The following is a 21,306-nucleotide window of genomic DNA, read 5'->3' on the forward strand; positions in this document are numbered from 1 at the left end:
GCCATAAACTATCTCTCACCTTTACATTTATTGCAAGGGTATTCGGCAAAGACTCGAAGACTATCTTGTTTTTTTGGGTTTTCTTTTTTACACACAACGAGACCCGGCACGGAGTGTGTGTCGGTTAAAAGAAAAAAAAGGAAGTGCATTATGAGAGTGTGTGTTGAATGGCTGTGGAGTGTTGTGTGCGTGTGTGTGTTGCGCTTTCTAGTGAGGTTATTTGCTCATAAATCCTCTAATACCCCACACTTGACTCGACTCAATGAGTTTTTTGAGTGTGTGCAAAATAGTGTAAGACGTCATCGTGTGTAATCTTCTGATTCAGACTGATTGCTGCTGCTTAGCTCGTGCATCATTTTTTTTTTTTTTTTTTTTTAAACACAAGTCATAACTGTGAAGCCCATCTGCTACCAAAACTGCATCACAGCGACACTGACCTTTGGCCTTTATTGGTTTCCTCTGGCTGTGCTTTAAAGAAACATCTGAGAAGTTTCTAAAAAAAAAACACACACATGATAAAAGCTTTGGTTGAAACGCTTTGAGGACATGCCCCCCCCCCCCCAACCCAACCCAACCCAACCCAACCCCCAGGAATCCCACCTGAAATGATTTTGGGGGCTTAGTAAGAAGAGGTTTCAGATCTGTTGCATGTGGAGAAAAAAAAAAGGTTTTGCAGTCCTCCACCAAATGTAACCAAGCCAGTCCTCGTGGTTGAGGAGATACCCCAGGGTGTGACTTTGAAAACCACTGGAGGAGAATAATGTACTAGGCACTTTGATACATCTCCCACAGGAAAATTAATTTACTTAATAGCAACCAAACTAATGTTTTCACTCAGGATTCAGCTTGTGTAAAGTAAAAAATTTGTTCGGAATGTGTTTCTTTAGCTTACAGCCGCTGCTAAGTGCCGGCAGTATATAAATGAGCTGCTAATTGCCTCGTGTTAACTTGTTAATTACACACACAGTTATTCTTACACGTTATTGGGCAAATTAATTCACTGATCACTCTAAAATATGACAACAGTGTTGGATTAATGAAGAACTAGGGTTCTGTTAATTCCTTATCACTCATCATTAAAAACCGTGTCAGTCATTTTATTTCTTGAGGATTTTTATCCTCCTTGTGCAGCGCAGACAACAATAACAATCAGTGTGCATCTTTTTACAAGTGAGAACTTGGACTTCTCTGTTAGTTAACATTGAAGCGAATGTTACGACAGGAGAATTTGTTTTTGTGTTCTCCAAGCTGAACTGGGGATGACCTTGTTAAAGCAGCTCTTTGTCTGTCTTATTGGTGCCCATGTGCACGCATTGGACGGGAAAGGGGGTGTGTGCCTGCAGGAGTATAAGGCCACTACAGATGTGTGCAGCCTGGACATCTGCTCTGTTGTGGGCCATTGTCAAGGAAGCCGTTAAGATGGTGGGCAGCTTGGCACGACAGAGCTGCCTTGTTGGAAAAAGCTCAATTAAAACTGCTCCAGTCACAAAGTGGTCATAGCACGGAGCATTGTTGCTTTTCTTAACATGGGAGGTCGATCGCGATCAATCAAGTTCACAGTAGATGCCTTTATCCTTACCGGCAAACTTGCCATAAAGAAGTTGATAGCAATGTATTTTCTGCCGCCTTTTTCCCCCACATTGTGAGACAGTGTTATCGTTCAGAGCAGAGATTGTCGTATTTCCACAGAGGAAATTGAAGAGACTCAGTTAGTTCTCTGCGTGAAGAGCCTGCCCTCTGCCATCCTCTCCCGCGTTGCCGAGCAGCACCCTATCACTCAAGGCAATTGAACGTCTCTGAGGGGACCTCTGTTAGCCCCGTGCAATATTTATTACCATCCATCATCCAGAGACTCTTGGCTGTACGGGTGAATAACAGTGGCTGCTAAGTTCTGTGTTAAAAAGTTCCCCTCGCCGGCAAACCATTAGGAGGGATTTATGGGAGAAGCTTCCCCTGGAAGTGCTGTGGAAGCGAGACGGAGCATGTTTCAGAGTCACTGCTGCATACCCGCTGGGCTGAGGCAGCCAAATATGTCACGGATGAAATTCTGACTGGAAAAAGAGCTGCCTCTGAGTTCTCCTTTTTCAAGTTCAACTTTGTCTTTTTTAAATAGGTTTTAGTGCTCAAATTAGTCGACTGGCAGAAAATTAATCTGCAATTTGATAGCTGATTCATTTACTGAGTTAAAGTGCCAACCGTTTGGTCTTTCCAACTTCTCAAATGAGAGGAAGCGCTGCTATTCATTCTTGAATATCTTTGTAAATGAAAAATGTGTCGATTTAGAATGTTTTTCTTTGTCGAGCAAGCTATCTGAAGATCTTGTTTTTGAAAGTTTCGCACCACTTTTTGACGTTTCCAAGGCCAAAACTTTTATCAGGAAAAGAAAAAGGAAGTTATCGTTCATTTGAAACAAAATCTGTTCCATTTAAAATGCTCCAGCTCTCAGTCAAATTACAGTAATGTAACTTACAATTTAACATTTCATACATCGTGCTTATACATTTTAATCCAATATGAACAGCATTTTGAAGGCATCACATAAAGCAACTATCGCTATGTTTTTTGTCCTCTGTAGTAAGTTCCTCTTGCGGCAGAGATAGTAACAGTAATAATCTAATAACCACCACTCATGCTCTTTAATAAGGATCATTTAATGTATGCATGCTGTGCTACTGATCTGCTAAACCCTGCTCCATGTCCTTTGAATGTGCCTGTTTTGGGAAAAGTGGTATATCCAAGTGTTTTCACTATCTCTCAATAGTCTTTGATCCTGTGGAGATGCAATAGATTCTTCCCACTCTGCTGAGATTGTTTGTTTGTGGCGGTTAAAAACAATCTGGATGAATCTACTCGCAATAGAAGCCATGGGAACCAGGCAGAGCTGTATGTGAAAACCGTTCCGCGCCTCCTTTTAGGTCAGTTTGAATATGTGTGTTTAATTGGTCTCTGAAGACATGAGAGGGTTTTTTTTTTTCCTCAAAAGTGTCTGCATGATGTGACTGTGTTGAGCTGAGGAGCCCCAGAAGCAGCGGTGTTCATTTGAAGCACCCGGCGAACATGCTCATTATCTCCAACCAAAGGCAAGATTGATTTAGCTGCAAGATGGTGTCATTTCTTTTGAAAGAAAAATGATAAACGCATCAGTCTGATCAAGGTAATTCTTCTGGTCTTGGTCAAGTTTTTAAACAAGAGCGCTGCAGTATCCATCACTGCTGCGCCAGCACTCAGCCGGAGCTGCTCTCTCTCTCTCTCATGGCTTCAAAACTTCCCCTAACCCTTCAAAATATATTGAAAAGATATCTCAGAGAAACATTGTGCTTGTCATTGCCATTTCGCAGCGTTTCTGTTCCCCTCCTGAGGCTTCCTGCGTCCTTATTTTTTAAGCACCTTGAAGAGCATGTGTGGATCAGATTTTTTTTCCCTGTCATCGTTTTTTTCCTCCCCTTCCGCTATAATTTCATCCACAGTGGCAGCGCTTGTGTTTTCTGGAGGTACACAGGGGTAAAAGGATAATTGGAGCCGTGAATGTCTCTTTCATGGTATCAGGAGGAAAAGTGGAACCCTGTGCCTGCGCTTTTCTCTGCTCCGTACAAAGGAACAAGATGCAGTGATAGGGCTCGCATAAGAGATCTACAGTATTCTCTAACACAAACAGATGTATTTTATTCTCAAATCTCATGTGGTTTAGCGGTGGCTAGCAGGCATGCGTGTTTCTGCAGTTATATTGGGGTTGAATGTAAGAGTCACTCTGTGCTTTTATCTTGTACCACTCTACATTTAGGAGAGCGAGAGGCGGCCATGTACCGAAGTGGAAGTACATTGTCTCTTGGCCATGTAAAAGGTCAGGTAACTCTTGTACTTCTAGCATCTTCCTGTTAGCATTAAGGTACAACATCGCTGGGCAGAGAAGCGGCACAGCAATTAGACTTATTAATTATTTTCTTACAACTTAATACTCTTTCATTTAATGCATATTAATTGATGTGCTCCCCGACTCCACACTCGCCTAATCCACCAAGGATTTCTCAAAGGCAAGCACAAAAGGTTTTTATTATCTTAAGGAGGAAGTGGTCTATTGGGACGTCAAGTGCCCCTGCTCTATTGTGTATTACATTATGAAACAGACATAAGTGAAATGAAATTACAACGTATCATGGGCACGGTGAAGGATCCTGTTGAATAATTACCTCGGCAGGGCTATTGTTGTAATGTCAGACCGGTTTCTTTCGGATATGATGAGGGTGGAGAATGGGGGGGGGGGAGGTGAGGAAGGGAGTATAAAAATCAGCCTCAAGGTTAAACAGTGTGAAGGCCAAATGTTTGGGGAGGCTGGATTAATTTCATGTCCTGTAATGTGATTTGCAATATCTCCCCCTCTCCTGCCCTTGGTTTCTTTGGAGATGTGTTCCCCTGATGAGAGCGTAGAACAGAGGGTGGGGGTGTGTGTGTGTGTGTGGGGGGGGGAGCTGCCGTAACTACCCCCTGCATTTATAACTGTTTACAGGCTGACTAAGTGGAATTATGGGAGGTGATGCATGCTTACAAATTCCCCATCATTCCCGGACCCCATCTCATTACTGAATACAAATTCAGAGGATCTCCTTCTGGTGAACAGTTGAGAAAATTAGCTTTCTCTCACACAGCCGCTTACATAAATACATACGAGGTGCAAACGCAGGATGGGGGGTGGTTCCAGGAAAAATCACTGTGCAGCGTTAATTGCAGGGCAGGCTATGAAGGAGGGAGAAGGACCACCATGACAACAGCGGCAAGATCTCTTGCTGCTCAGACGGCCTTTCTGTACTCAACACTTTATCACACAGTATCTGCAGCTTATACGCCCGTATCTGCATATCAGAACAGTTAATGAATCTGCTGGCTTGTCTCGTTTTCTTGCAAATTCTGTGTGATACAGATGTCTTCATAGATATGCATGCATTTCACATAGCGGCATTAACATAGAGACATTTGGTCTAGCAGACGGAAGCCACAGTATGTGTGCAATATGAGGAAGTGATAAAATCAGTGATATAGGTCGGCATAGGTATTGAGTGGGTGGGCTGTATGTTTTTCTTAAAGGGGGGTGGGCATCACTGTTAGTGTTCCCTCCCCGCTGTGCATGCTGTCGCTCCATCACTCTCAGTGAAATCTCACAGCTGACACGCAACAACATGACTGAAATAGAAAAGCCAAGTGTGTCTACTAGTGCAGATCAGATCCTGCCTCTAGATTATGACTTCACAGTGAAACAGCAAACACTATAAGATTATATTGAATAGGTTCTCCATAATACCACAAACAGAACGTTGTATAACACAATGATAAAACAGCTGGAAGGATATTTTAAGCTTTCAATAAGTACAGAAAAAGATGATTTCCATGGATTTGTAATATTTTAGGAGAGAATTCTCAGAATGTTTCATAACATTTTATGATACACTGACAGTGATACAGATAAGTCGCACTGCTGCCATTAAATATAGGCATTACCAAACAATTAAGGAGGGCACCCATCTCCAAGTTCATGCCATCTCCAACCACCTCCCTCCAAATCCCCTCTACCACAGTGCAGGAAATGCACTTCCTGTCTATCTTACCTCCAAAAATAACCAGTAATATGCCTGCAGTGGTTTTTGAACTGCTTGTTCCATCAAATCATTTTTGATTTTCCAACCAGCTGGTTCTTAGCCCGACGTGTTCTCTCAAGCTCGGCCACACGTTGTAATCTTAGACATCATCAGTAGGCCTTGTACTTGTTTGCTCAATAACCTGAACGCAGTTAAGATGATCTGGCACAAAGGCATTTAAACTCACCTCACAGATGTAGATCTCACATTGTCAATGAAAAATAGGCCCATATATAAGGAAAGAAAGTAAATTGGTATATTTAATGTTGTCCAATACTGTTAAACCTTTCTGAAAAGTTTCCCCTTGAACAAACCTGTTTGTCAGAAAAGATGTTCAAGTGATGGTACTTGAAATGTAACAGTTTACCTAAACTATTCAATGTCACTGTGGGTCGTATTATCACTGTGAGAAAAAACTCCAGCGGGCTGTTTGCTTTTATGCACTCTGATTTGAGTTGTCCACTATTGCTTTTTTTTTTTTTTTTTTTTTTTTTTTAAACGTTACTGTTGTTTCAGTGTAGAAAACATGTGTAGAGGCTAAAGTCTTATTTTGTCTGCATGCACGGTCTGTGTCCCTGGTGCTGCTATAGTGTTCCTGTAAATTTCATCTTGTTCCCCTGTCAAAGAAGCAAGAAGAGAAACGCATACAAATGCTGCTCCAGGTGTCCACTGAAACATGCTGTAATATTTTACAACCTCTCCAAGGACCTTCATTACATTGCATACACAAAAAGCACTAAATCAGTATATGCCTTTTTAATGGTTTGCTCAGTATCAAGTTCTTCTTCTTCTTGGCTCCCTGAAAAAGCTGTATTTCACTCTGGTGTCACATTTTGGTGCTGTGAGGAAACTTTTTTGTTTGTTTGTACAAACCCAAACAGAAAGTTCAGGGTCTGCTTTGTCTTGGTTCACGCTTCAGAATGCTGCAAACATTTTCTATGGGTATAAAGTCTGGACTGCTGAAAGGCTTGTTTATCACCTTGACTCTTCTACTACGTAGCCATACTATTGTTAAACGTCCAGAGCGTGGTTTGGCATTGTGCTGCAGAAATAAGAAAGGCCTTCCCTGACAAAGAAGGCCTACCCATGCCATGAAGAGGTTAGATTCTCTGCCCAGGATCCTCCCCCCTCCCCTTGGGTCCGGGCCCGGCCGGGCCAGGCCAGGTTGGTTTTGAGGTCTTTAATAAAAGGTCTTTTTTTTTTCTATAGAAGCTGTTAGAGTCTCTATAATTATCTGGGGCACGAGCTGAGCAGACCGAACACAATGTTTTTTTGGGAGCTGTGCCTGAGCCCATGCAGTGATGTTCATTACAGATTTTTGTCTGTTTTTTAATGCAGGGTCGTTTGAGGACTCGAAGATCACGGCCATCCACTGTGGTTTTCTGTCTTGTCCCTTGTGTACAGAGATTTCTTCATATTCTCTGAATCTTAACTTTTTAAAGTTGTGTAAATGATGATGCTATGCTATTACATGTTTAAACACATTACACTATTTGCCATCACTTAGTCTTTCACAGCGTAGCTCCCAGTTACCCTTTTGAACTGTGAGATCTTAAATTCCTGTCTTTTGTAGCCACTGTCCTAACCTTTTGGAAAATGTGGTCGGCATCAATTTCACATAGGACATATAATTTTCCAAAAACATTTTCTCAGTTTCAACATGTGGCAAGTTGTTTTTGTGCTATACTCAGTCAAATATAGCGTATCAATGATTTTCAAATCATAACATTATGTTTTTATTTACCTTTTACACAACATTATTACTTTTTAGGATCTAGGGTTAAAGATTGCATCATCTTCCAGTACAGCTTGAATGTGATGCAGAGCAGGAATTAGGTTAATTCATCCTCTCCCTGACTTTGGTTTCTGGTAAATGTTAAGGCAAACTCAGCCTAACAAGTCACTGGCTTCCTCTTAAACGTTGGTGCCCAAAGATTTAGACTATTACGAATTGGGAATGATAAGAAAATGTTTCTTTCAGTATACCATTTGTGAAGTTCAGAAGAATGTTCTTGTGGAGGTTTGTAGAGAAGTCAGCCAAAAATGTGTTCTTGGCTACTTTTGTGGCAGCGCAAAGCAACAAACTTCAACCCTTTACTCTTTTGTCGAAAGCAGGCCCACTTCGCAAAAACCTTGCAGCCTAAATTGCGATTTTATCTGCCAAGAATTTAGATGTTAGAGTAATTTTGCAGCTGTCAAATCTTTCCAGGGTTGTACTGTTCTGCCTCAAAGGTGTGAAAACACTCCACGTGGGGTCTGCACTTTAAAGGTTTTCAAGCTGGACTTGAAGGTTTTTTTTTATCTTCTACCTGTTCCCTACACCAACGCAGCCCTGTAGTGCTATTGTCTGCCTTAAAGTGCAGGCTAGCCTGCAGAATAAAAAGGACAAGGTCTGCTCTCTAATACTTCTTAATCTCTCTTGCTTTTTCTACTCCTCTTGCACCCGTCTCAATTCTGCCCCTCTCAACCCTGGTGAAGGTCTTACTGCTTATGTAATGTCTGTAAACATTTGTGCAGCATTAGGGGAAGTCAGGCATGCCAAAACTGTGCAAAACGTCCCTCTGTGCACCCCATCGAGGTGGGACAGATGGCAACCCTCGTTCCCGGTCTTGTAAACTGCCTGTGACAGGAGCTATGGCACACACACACACGGCTGAACTAGGGCAAAGCTAACTAAGGCTTTGCAGACAGTGGTGGACACAGTTTAATGCACAGTGATCAGTAGGATGCTTATAATCAAAGCCATAAAAAAACACCCAGTTTGGTTGTGTTTACTCTTAATTACAGCATGTTGTTTACTTGCAGATTGATGGAGTTGCACCGTCACGTTCTTGATTCAGGTTGTTGCTCACCAATAACAAAAGGCCATCAGATTTCGGCGTTCGATCATCCATCACCATGTTAAAGAAGGTGACCTGGTGTTGTTTTCTAATTCAGTCGTTAATCACAGCCTCAGCAGAGTGTCGGAGCACTTTCACTTGGTTCCCCTCTTTAACAACTCTCTGGGCAGAGTCCATTACTGAGTAAACAGACAGTGAAAGAGAAGAAATGAATGAAGATGCCCGCCGCAGAACCCCCAGAGGTGAGATCAAATGGCAAACCCGTGCGATGATGAGGGATGTTTATGGCTGGCACTCTATTAAGAAGAGGCTCTTCCCTGCTGGCTCGTAATGAACATCCACCTCATGAAATTGTTGCTCCTTCCACTGAATTACCGGTCATTTTCATCAAAATGTGCCCTAATTGCTCTCAGCGGCGAGTTTGAGCAAAAGGGCCACTGATAGGGAGAATGAGTTTTAGGGTAACTTGGCAAGGTGACTGGCTTATGTGCAACATTAGGCGTGTTGATTTGGATAAATCTCTGGCGCCATATTCCCCCCCCCCCCCCCCCCCTTTGTATGTTAATGAAAGCCGGTTATGTCCTTCGAGGATGATATTTCAGGCCTGAACTCTTCTCCTTTTTTTCTGTGCACACACGGTAACGCCTCCTCCAGATGTCCCCCACTGCGGGAGGCTGCGAGGCACATGCAAAAGGCTTACCATCATCCATACACACACATAAACACAAACAGATCATCTCTTGCGGGGTGGGCACTTGAGCTGACCTCTTACGAAATAAGCCAAGAGCAATGATAGCAGAAATAAGGCTGCTTGTGTGTCATTTCTAAGAAGAATAAGGTTAAATATTGCTGACAAAAAAGGGCAGCGTGTGTGTGTGGGGAGAAAGAGGGAAAAAAACATTTCGGAAAGGGGAATGTTTTTCCGAAAAGCACAGACAATGTACCATCTGCACACGGCGGGGTGTGTGAGCGACACCGGACTACTGCTGTGAGGAACTATTGCATTGTTATTAAATGGCTGTTGCCTCACTGGCAGCCATATTAAAGCCTCAGATCCTTTGCCTGATGCAAGGAAATGAGGAGGAGGAGGAGGAGAAGAGAAAAGGAAAAATAAACCTTAAAAAAAAGGAAAAAGCCTCAAACCAGTCTTACCCTCCTGGACATGGGGACATGATGTGCAGCTGCAACGGCATACACTGAAACATGGCGCAGCAAACTTCTTCAAAAAGAAGAAGAGGCTTTTTTTTCTTTCTCTCTCTCTTCTCCTCTAACCTCTCTGCCTCCCTCTCCCCGCCCACCACCCTCCATTGGCTCAGCATCTTATACAAGGTGCAGGGAGAGGACAGCTTTTTCAGGAGCTGTGTCTTAAGAAATGCAAATTTAGCAGCTCAATCCATACCAGGTCTTGTTGTGAGGGTCAGATAGATTTTTGTACATTAAACTTTCTTTCTGTATGCACACCACGTTCACTGGAGACACTCAGCAAGAATCCCTCGAGCAGTTCATCTGCAAAATTAAATTAATTTAGCCCTTGCTGTAAAGTCTTGTTTCTCTTTTACATGGCCGAGGAGTCTGGATCCACTCCTGCTGTAGCCGCGTGTTGACTTATTGATGCTCGTTGCCCTTTGTGCACACTGAACTGGTGGCAGAGAGTGTATGAAATGCCACTGAGGAGGAAGAGTTGATTAGCTCCTCTTGCTCTCTCCCTCATCTCATTCCTTCACACTCAGGGCACTAAAGTGACTCTTGAGATTGCGCTCGCTGCTAACAGTTTCTTGTTAACTTTCTTTGTGCCAGAGGTTATTAAAATTATGTAGAATTTAAATGCATAGCCACTGAATTGTTGCGTCTGACTTATGCCAAGTTCTCTCAGCAGCTTGTGTCTCTATTGAAGGAAGAAATATGCATGAGATTTTTCTTCCCTATGAATGTTTTTGACCCTTTATAAACCAAATTTCGATGTCCAACATTTGCATTTTGTCAATATTAGTGTAGTTATGTCTTCTGCTTTTATTTAGTCTACAAGGCTCCTTTACTGCATGTCATTCCCAACTCTTTCTCTCTCCCTGATTTCTGACTATATCTTCTGTCCTATCGCTGCAACAAAGGCACAAAAATCCCCAAAATAAATCTAAAAAGAAAAAAAAAGGTCGTCAGGAGTGTTAATACCACATGTTTGAATCTTTGTAATCTCTATACATTTTTACAACTGGTTGTACTAAAAGTTGGAAGATATTAAGAAAAGATTTACAATTTGATGTTAAAACAAAGAATGTGGAATGAGTGCACACAAAGCAGTGAATCAGATGTTAAAATGTTCTTTTCCCAAAGGTCTTCTTTTATATCGGCTCTTACTTTGGTGTACTGGCACTGACTTTTTGTGTGACAGCACCAAGAAATCTGTTTGCATTTTATGTGCATTACAATTTTTTCCTGCCCTTCCAGCAAAAGAGGTAGCTTTACTTTTGTATTGATTCAAATGGAAATTCTTGTATCTTTGCATCCGTAACCATTTATTAGGAATACTTCCATTTATGTAGTTTTAGACCTGGAATTTAAATGCTGCACCTACCTTCTTTGTCTTTGTTGATAGCAATTATTATATCAGTTGTTGAGTCAGTGTGCAGTAATCAATAGAATAGTGGTGGGATGGATTTTTCTTCAACGTGATCAATCTCAGATTTAAGAGCCAAAGTGTCGTAACAGGATGCAGATTCTTCAAGCTGTATTAGAATTTTATTTTGATGTTATACCATTATCGAGTGTTGGACTGAAAATCATCCTTACCCGTCCTGAGAAAATTTAACCAACTACCTGTAAAAGACTGGGTAGCAAAATAAACACATGAATGAATGTTGAGCTATATTTTGAGATCTGGAGTCAAGTGGCTGTCAGGTTGGGGACAAATGATCTCCTGACAAAATGTTTCAATGGTTGAATTTTCGGAGGCCGCCATCCTTCTTGACAGAACCTGACATTTTTAAAGGTCTGCGAGGAGGATTTGTTTGTGACAGCTTGGAATTACAGCGGCACAGAGGGATCCAGAGACAGGGATGGGGAGGGATTGAGGAAGAGAATGGCTCCTGCTTATTTAAATGTCACTTCTACGAGGTGAATACGTAAGCTCTTCTTTTTTTCACAAGGCATTTCTCACAATGGAAAAACATTTCCCTGCCATGTTTTATTCTTCGTGTGTCTCTCTCTCCGTCTTCCTGTTTGGCTCAGGCTCCATTATTGGCAGTGGGCTTTAAGCCTTGTGAAGCTTTGCCAACATCTTGACAGTAACCACAAACCATTTAGTTGTTTGTTTTGTGTAGGTAGAGACTGAAGGAGCAATCACTCGGGCCCTATTTGGATTTGAGGTTTATGCTTGACTATATATATATGCAGTGGCAGCATAAAATACATACTAATTTTTCTCCCACTTTCCGTCCAAGTGCAGGAACAAGGCAGAGGTAAGAAAGAAATCTGGGGGAGGAGAGCAGACAAGGAAAATAACTGATAAGTGTGCTGCACTTATTGCTGCATATGTTGAGTGATTTCTCTTATGTAACAACAGGTCTTATCAACAAAAGCCGTTACTTCTTGTAAGCCCTGAATGTACTTATGAGTGCACAAGGGGCTCTGCCTGTCACTGACCTCTTTTTAACAAGTATGAGAAGACTAAAATACACAAGTTCCCCCTGTTGATAATTGTCAAACGTCGCTCAAAGTAAAGGCCGGCAGCCAGACTCTCATACTGAGCTTCCAACAATAGTAAGGAGGAGGAGGTGAAGGGCCTTGTATCTCTTTTTCCTTGACAAATAGCTGATGACAGCATTGGATTAGGTCCTCACAAGTCATGCCAGCAGCTGGAATCAGATGACAAGTATACCTCCGTGTCTACGTGTCTTAATCCATTTCTTCCAGCTTCAGATATAACTGGAATATTCATCCCACCGACGCTGCCTCCTGCAAACGTCAATAAATTATGTGACTAAAGTGACGCCTGAGCTTGACAACTAGCTTCCTTAAAGGCATTTGCCCTTTTGCCTACTTCTTCATTTTGCCCCCACAGCCATGACACATTTTATTGAAGAGCTGTCTGCAAGCATACCGCAAAGACTGGAGGCTATACATCGCCAAAGCTGCTTCTAAAGCCCCACTCTGCACTAGTTCCCACAGTGCCAAAAACAGACTTTGTAAACTGTGCTTCTGCAAACACAGCATCTATTTAAACAGAGGCATTTCCCCATAATTAAACTAATGCATAGGAGAGTATGCCGGGGTGGCTTCCCTGATTAATGGAGCAATTACATAATCCATTACACTGAATTATGAATGTGCTAATGATGAGCTCATGTTGGATAATGATTCCTGGAGTTTGCTTGTGTAAAATATGAAAAGAAATGCAGAGAGGGCTGTCTGTGTTTGCAGATGTTCCTCTAATCATTTACTAGGAGGTGAGGCTAAAGGGCCGAGAAGAAACGTGTGACTTCCTACGGAGAGCCCGCACTTCCACCATCACGGGTCATTGCTTCTGCTGTTGTTAAAAGAACGCCTCCCACTGTTCCCACCAAGACTGGATGTTGAAGATTAAAAGAATCTCCTGCTCTCAAATATTTAAGGCGATACAAATCAGAATTAATTTGTTGTGTAATTTTTCGATGGGAACATAAATAACTCAATTAAGAAGGCAAAAAAGACCTCGTATAGCTTACCAGTTGGCAACTGAGCTCTGATTTTTCTTGGCCGAATTGCACTGGCTGTGAGGCAATAATTTCATGTTTATTTATTTGTCTATTGTCTGAGATATTTCTGGACTTGTTGTGCAGCAGACATTTACAAGTAGCTCACCATTTCTGAACAGTCTTTGAATATCTGTCATTTTTGTGCCACTACCTGACTATGGTTGCTGTCATTTTACTGTGAGACATTTCATCATTTTTTTTTTTTTTTGTTGTTGTTCTGATTAGCCAGTATATTATTGAGGCATTCTTTATTTTCACTAAGACCTATACAAAGAACGGAAAGGTGCAGGAACAAAAAAAACGTATAAACCTGCAATTTGTGCAAGGAAAATGAAAGATAAAATAAAATCAGGAGTTGGAGGAATAGCTGGAGGAACAATTTTAAATTGAATGTCATGACAGGAAAGCAATCTCAAAAGAAGCAGACTGGTGTCATGGAAAAAAAGGTTTCTCACGTCTGTAGACATGTACGTAGTTTAATATAAGTGCAGATGTGTAACACATTTATTATATTCTGCTGGCAACCATGTCAACGTATGTTTTCTAGAATTATTTAAAATAATCGTGCATACATCTAAATGATCGTCTTGTCCCTGTTGTGGTCAACTTGGCTTGATCAGACATACATACTGTACAGATCTTTGTGCAGGTGCAATCAAGTTGATATAAGAGAGAAAATCAGTTTAAAATATGTATACAGTAGGTTTTAGAGCCTGACTCCCAAACAACAGTGCAAGCGCTGCTGTTGTTCATTGTAATCATTGCTGTAATTATTCACTAAAATACGTTGGTCCATTGAGGAAGTCCATGCTGTGATTTTTGGCACAGCCTGGTGCCATTATTTGTGATCTGCTGTTGTAACCTCTTCCTTTTAGTTTAACAAAAATTATCTTTTAAGTATCTGACAATCTTCCAAAGAAATGTCTGTCTTAAAAATAACGTATAGGAGGAGTTGGTGTGCCTCTCATGAGAGTTTATGACTCAGGGTACTTGCTTAAGGCTAAGAGATGCTTAAACTTAAACTCAGTTTAAACAGAGTTAAAAACCTTCTCCTGAGATTTCATAGGGGCATCATGTTGATGGTTCCCTCCGGCTTTCTTCTTGCATACACTCCAGATTTCTGACCTGAGCTGTTCATGCTTCTGCAGATTAGTTCTATTTAGAGAGATCATCTTGCACTCTGCACTGAAACCAAGTTAAACTCATACAAGTAACTCCAAAGAAACTGCAGCAGATTCTGGCCTCTCTTGAACCTCATCCTTGAACTTTCCTACATTTGAGAGGAAAATACAAGTCGTTCTTCCCCTTTCATAAGGTAAAGAACAGGATAAGAAGACGGCTTGGTGAGCTTTTAGGACTGCCTACTTTTGTTTTGTGTCAGCTTTTCCACTAAAAATGTTCTGCGAATCAGGACAACAGGTTCACATGAAGCAGAATCAAGTTCATGCTGCAGCAAATCTGAAATTTGTTATAAAATTCAGATTCTTAGTAGGCAATACTTACCAAGTTTACCATCTTACCATAGCCACTTAGCATTATTTACTAAACCCAAAGTATAACTGCAGCTGGCATGGTTAAAAGTATATAAATTATACATCAAAGTTTTCCTTTACTCTTTAATGGTCAGCCAATGTTGAAGATATCAAATGAGAAAAAAGGACTAGTGTGCGCACATCCTAGCATATGCTATCAAATAAAACAACAAAAATCCCTCATATCAACCAATCAGATAGCGTCCTTTACTTTGCTACTATGCATCATATTGAATCCTGTCTTTTTCCATTATTCTGACACTTGCGTTGTGATGATCATGATCTTTATTGCAAGCTCTACCTCATGGCTTTAGCACTCATTTTTACAGTTTCCTTGCGTTTTATAGCCTTTCTACCATTTACATAATGTTAATAAATAATTTGTAAGTTTAAAGCGGGAGCATTAGTGTCAGCTTCTATCTTTTTCTCTTGTGAAGCTTTGCGGTTGGATTTTATATATTGTCCTTTTCATTCTTTATGGACTCTGACAGGCCGTAGTTGCTGAGGTCAGAATTTGGCCTCGGACTTTATGAGCAGCTATCTTCAAGTTTTCATAGCCACAAAGCAGTTTATGTTGTTTGATAAACACGTGCTGCTGTGTATGTAAATATGTCTCCTATATGTATTCATGAATGTTTAAGTGACACCTCTGGATTGCAATAACATATTTTAATTGCTTCGTGTTTACAAAATGTTGCCTTCATGCCCTAATTAAACACATAAAAACAAACAATTGTCTAAGAAGATTGTTTTCTTCGTACTCCCATACATGGTGGTGTGTATATATATGAATTACAGAAACACTTTTTTCCTTGATGCAACTCTGTATGCAAAAAGTCCATTATAAGCTCTGGACGTCTTTTACTGCGATGATTGACGTCTATTATTTTTTAGCCCAAAGTGTCTGTTTTTAAGCTTGCTGCAGATGCGTCTCCATTAGATCTGGTTCATTTGAATTTCAGCGTGTGGGTCCATTTTCTTCGGTAAACAAACCAGCCAGACTCCCAGCTCCCAGCTGAGAACATTTATCTGCTTATCTCCGATAGAAAATAGTCTTTATTCCATAGTATGAACTCTCTCCAAGGTAACTTGCTGCAGTGTTTGTGCACTTTCAAAGAGAGAAAGAGAAGTGTGTTCTGTGTGCTATCTGGAGAAAGGAGCTTTTAAAGCTTGTAAATGGATTTGTCTGTATATTTACAGGGAAATAACTGCTGTAAGTACAAGCCAAACCTATATTTAGTTTTTAATGAAGCTGTTAAAAGTTGGTTACTTTGTGGAAAAGTGTGTCTTCCCTCCAGGAGCCTGGAAGCAGTGTTTGTTCATGTGGTCAGAAATGCATTGAGGGGCAACATTTTTCTGTACTGCACACAGTTACTCGTAGGAGTCCGTCCATCCAAGCATATGTTGACTATTTTGTCATTATCCCTTTTGTGTGTTTCTGTATGCAGTCCGGGGGGCATTTTTTTTTTGGCTGAAAGTTGCTTTGGCAGTCTTACTAGTGAGCATACCTCATCAAACCCGTCCCCTAACCCTCAACTCTTAATGAACGCCATCCTATTAAAAAATGTAGGCTACAGCACAAACAAGGTTGACTATATAGCCTATAAAATGGGCTTTTTGGGGGGGGATTCTTTAAAACTTATTATGCACTCTGAAAAAATATGTGTCAAAGAATCAACAAAATATTGTTTATATGCACCATTTAAGTAGTTCAAGGGATGCTTGTTGTTTACTTGTAGAGCTGATCAGATAATGATACCAGTATCAGTCTTTGCAAAATGCAGTATAGAACTAGTGCCAGTGAGTGCAAAGTTCTGAAACCATAATAAATGTACCCACTAAAAAAATCAACAGGTTTCATGTAAATTATCATGTGGCCAGAACAAACATAAACAATGTGATGCTGTAGCAGAGAGTGTAATGTCAGTCAAAGCTAAAATGTGTAAATTTTCCTCCACTTATCCCAGTCCGAGTCACAGTGGCAGCAACCCGGACTTCTTTCTCCCAAGCAACGTTTTCTAGCTCCTTCTGGGGGATTCTGAGGCGTTCCCAGGCCACACTTTTTTTTTTTATATATATATATATATACACACACACACACACACACACACACACACATATATATTACATATATATATAATCCCTCCAGCGAACTCTGGGTCCTCCTCTCAGTTGGACGTGCCTAGAAACCCCCAGAGGGAGGCATCCTAATCAGATGCCCGAACCACCTCAACAGGTTACTTTTTATTCAAAGCAATAACGACTCTACTAAGAGCTCCCCCCGAATGTCCGAGCTCCTCACCCTATCTCTAAGGATGAGCAAAATGTCAGCAATCAATGCTTTCCACCAATATTAAGGATACTTTTAAAGTTGCACTGGTATTGGACCGCGATTAATTCTGACTGCATGGATTCTGCACCAGTGTGGTTAATTTTCCCCTTTTCTTGTCCTCCCTTGAGTCTTTCATTTTGTGTTTAAGTTAAGTTTTAAGCAACATATCTGTAATAGAGACTTGCTTTTGAAAGCCCCAAAGCTACAACTTGAAGCCAGTTTCTTTGTCTAAAAGAGTTTTATGTGTAGTGAAGGTTCCTCCCTGCTCACCCGGCTGCCAACAACACGGCATGCTTTGGTCTTTATAGTGGGCCTCTGGGCCCTGGGCCACCCGCTCTGCTCTGCCCTGTTCTGCTCGACTGGCTGCGTTGGCCCTGTTGTGAAATGTGATCAGTCAGCTCCATTAGGGCCTGGATGGACCAATCTCTGGCTGCACCACCCAGGAGTGAACGTCCAGGGATTGGTGGAAGCGAAGAGCGTTTTATTGGGAATGCGGCCACGCTGCCTTGTTGTTGTGGTATCACAGTTTTGTTTATCAGGTTCTTGCTCAGGCTTACATTGTACATTGAACAAATAAGACATGTTAGATGGCAGTGGATTATGTAATTGCCTGTGCAAAACACTGTAATTCCTTGGCGCGTTGTTTTTCATTTTACTCACTGAAAAAAAAAATCACTTTCATGTTTTTGTACTTATCTTTAGACGCTTTCCTGTCTCTCATTTGCTTCTTACTTTCCTCATTGGAAGTGTTCTAACATCCTGGTCTGTTTGTGAGTGTTTAAAAATGACTCTCCTGACCTATAGAAGATTATGAGAATGTAAGTTTGAAGAATATGTTGCACGCTGGACTAGAGAAAGATCAATTATGTTGCATAAGTGGCTTGAAAAGTATCCATGGAGAATTTATTTTTTTTCCCTCTTGAGAGTGAGAGTGTTGCTGACCGTTTTAAAGCCACCATTCAAGTGTGCTGTGAGGGAGTGGAAATATGTTTTTAGTAAAATATCACTTCAAGGTATCATGTGACCCCTCTTTGTTTTCCACTGCCTCCTTTTCTTGACTGAGAGGATAGAGTTAGAGTAAGGGATGGGCAATATGACTAAGAACGTTACCACAATAAAAAAATATTCATATCAGTTGATATCGATTATTAGCACGATAAATGTCAAATCATTATTTATTTCAAATTGAAAGCCTGATTTTTGCTCCTGTGTGAAAGTTAAAGGAACCAGATGGTTTCTTGTGGTTGAATTATTCTTTATAAAGATAAAGATAAACTTTATTGATCCCCCATGGGGGGAATTTTTGCATTACAGCAGCTCAAGAAAACAGGAAACAGGAATATAATTAAAAATAAAAATAGAAGTTAAAAATCAAACATATTTACATCAGTTAAATAAAAAAATACAATAATAGAAAATTACACAGTATCTACATTTCCACTTGTGGAAAGAGTTATTGTTATTAAAAACACACAGTGTGTAGCATTGTTGAAATGAGTCATGAGCTGGTGATGCTGTCTGAGTCTGATCAAACAGTCAATTGTCAGAACATGACAAACTACACTGGAACAGAGTAACATTTCACAATCATAAGCACAGTGCATGTTGCTAGGAAATGCTGAGAAACGATAATTACTGTTATCGTTTTTTTACCGCCCAGGCCTAGTTCCATTTACCAGAAATATAATCTGAAATCCAATGTTGTTTAAATAAGTCTATTATCTGTGTTTCTTTGCAGTTGTTCAATTTACTAACTTTACTTTTTCATGTGGTGAGTTTTGAGTGTGGACATACTCACTCATTTTTTCCATTCCAACATCAGAATCTAATGCTTGTAGATATTTATCTTGCAGGTTTTTATGGTTTCTCCTCATCAATATACCATAGGGAAACATATTTTCTTTTTGGCAGGTACACATGCAAGTCTCACTTCATGAAAAATGGATAAATGTCAGCTCAGTGGCCTCCTGCAACGATAAGGACACAAACAAAAGCTGCAGTTAGGCACTCCTGGGCCAAATCGGCATTTTCTTTATCAGAGAGAGAAGGCGACCAGGCGACAGGAAAAGATAGCAACTGTCAGTTCAACGCAGTCGATAGGATGCAGAAAAGCACAGATGATATCGCTGTCAAAGGTTGTGAGCCCTGGTTTACACACGCTCCTTTAAACACACTCCTCCCATGGATGTGTGGAGGCTAACAGCAAGTTTTCTAACCTTTCTGCTTTGCATGAAATCAGCCTGGCTGCCTGTCAGTATGTTGCTCCATAATTAACCTGCACATGCCCAAAACGGTTGGCCATTAGAAGGCTTCATTAACCTGTGCCTGAGAGGCGGTCTCTGCACTGAACGACCGCAATACCTCACAGGTTTTCTAGTCTCTCTGCTGGACGCATCAGACTGGTTTCTTTTATAAAATACACGAGTACAACATCAGGGCCATACCTTTTCAATAAGCCTCAGATAATATATTGCTTAGTCTTTTTTTTGTAAAAAATAAAAGAATGATTTGGTTAATTGATTGCTCATACTGTAACCTGCTTTTGTTTGTAAGCTAAAGTTAGGAGATTCATTTTCCTGTCGTTGGGACAATTTATAGACTTGAGTTCACCCTTAATGTGCATGTTTAGTCCACTAAAACATCATCACCTTACTAGTTGGCACCAGTTTTACTTGTCGGCACCAAATTATTTATATTCTGGTCCTTGATGTTCAAATCTGCAGCACAGGGGCTGTAGTCTATGGCCAATCTTGCAAATACACTTCCCTAATCTCTGGTCAAAAGATGCACAAACACAGCGCAGCATCTGCTACATGTGTGAATTCACCGCACCCCTTTGAACCTGAGGTGTTACAAGAGTCAGGCTATGTTAGTAAAGTACTTGATTTAATCGCGTCACCCTCTCCTTGTCGTCGCCCCATCTCCTCTCTCACTCCCCTGATATTAAGTCGTCTTCTACTTGTTTAGTCAGCTTGATGTCTGAGCTGTATTTTTCACAGCATCAGCATGGAGCATGAGTACCCAGGGGACTCGGGCTCTGTTGTTTTTGTGAGTGTGTGAGTGTATGTGTGTGTGGGTGAGAATGAGAAATACTGAAAGGCCAGTCCCCAGTCAGTTGGAGTAGCCTGTATGTGTGTCATCTCCTGAGTGCAACACCAGCTTGGCCCACTTCTGCCTGACCGACTAGACTCTACGGCTCATCTGTGCTCTTCTCTCTTGTCTCTTTGTGTTTCATTTGCTCTCTCTCTCTCTCTCTCTCTCTCTCTCTCTCTCTCTCTCTCTCTCTCTCTCTCTCTCTCTCTCTCTCTCTCTCTCTCTCTCTCTCTCTCTCTCTCTCTCTTCCCTGTGTGGGGTCCAGTTCTCATGCCTCTCCTCGACAGTCAGAACAGAAAAAACCAAAGCTCCAAAAAGATGTAGCACGTCCCAGGTGAATCGGGCAGAAAGTATTGGCTCACTCCCAGTGCCTACGACGAATCAGACGGGACCACCCAGTGCACAGTCACACAGCTCATATCCACACCAGTGCATGCACACATCTAGGTCAGGGAGTGATGAGGGAAACCTTTAACCTACATCGTGGCAGCTCTGTTTCCACATGCTGCAGGGGCTCTGAGACTTGTGGTGGACAATATGCTCTCCCCTCTCATATATAACTTAAACTCACTCACAAATGATACCTAGACCTTGACATGTAGGGATGGTTGTCAAACCTTTCATCCTTTATCTCTGACTTCACTCTTGCTCACTGCCAAGGATGGAGAATGCAGTAGCCTTGCAGAGTGCTTCAGAGAATACATGCTGTCAAATGTGAGGTGGAAGGGATTTACAAGCTCAAGTGGTCTGTTTTGGATATGAATAGATATTAAAAACTTAAAGCTACTGTGAGGAACTTTCATTTTGTGTTGATTGTGGCACCCCTTATGGACGAGAGTATATGTCTTTTCTTTTTGTTATCTTGTTCTGTACAGGTGTAACTAGTTTTCTCTGCTCACCGTAAACAAAAGGACATAGTGCAAGAAAGACCAAGCCAACCAATGCTGCGTTCATGTGGTGTCGGACACATCTGAAAAAAATGAGTTTCCGATTTGTAAAATGCACATGAAAACCTGCTCAAGTTCGAACAACAACTCGGAAAGTCAGAAAGGAACTAGGTGCCCGACTTCCCGACTTTCTGACTTGACGTCAAAGTCATCTCATGGGGGGCAAAATATGTTTTGTTAATGTTAACATACTTTTTTATTAATT

At 41.2% G+C, this 21,306-nt stretch overlaps 1 protein-coding gene across 2 annotated transcripts in view; it reads left to right on the forward strand.

The window, feature by feature from the left end:
* ctbp2l (C-terminal binding protein 2, like) overlaps positions 1–21,306 on the forward strand; it is a 103,509-nt gene that overhangs the window by 643 nt on the left and 81,560 nt on the right. The gene's annotated exons all lie outside the window — the stretch shown is intronic.

This window comes from Labrus bergylta, chromosome 21, assembly GCF_963930695.1.
Source record: "Labrus bergylta chromosome 21, fLabBer1.1, whole genome shotgun sequence".
Classification (NCBI taxonomy): Eukaryota; Metazoa; Chordata; class Actinopteri; order Labriformes; family Labridae; genus Labrus; species Labrus bergylta.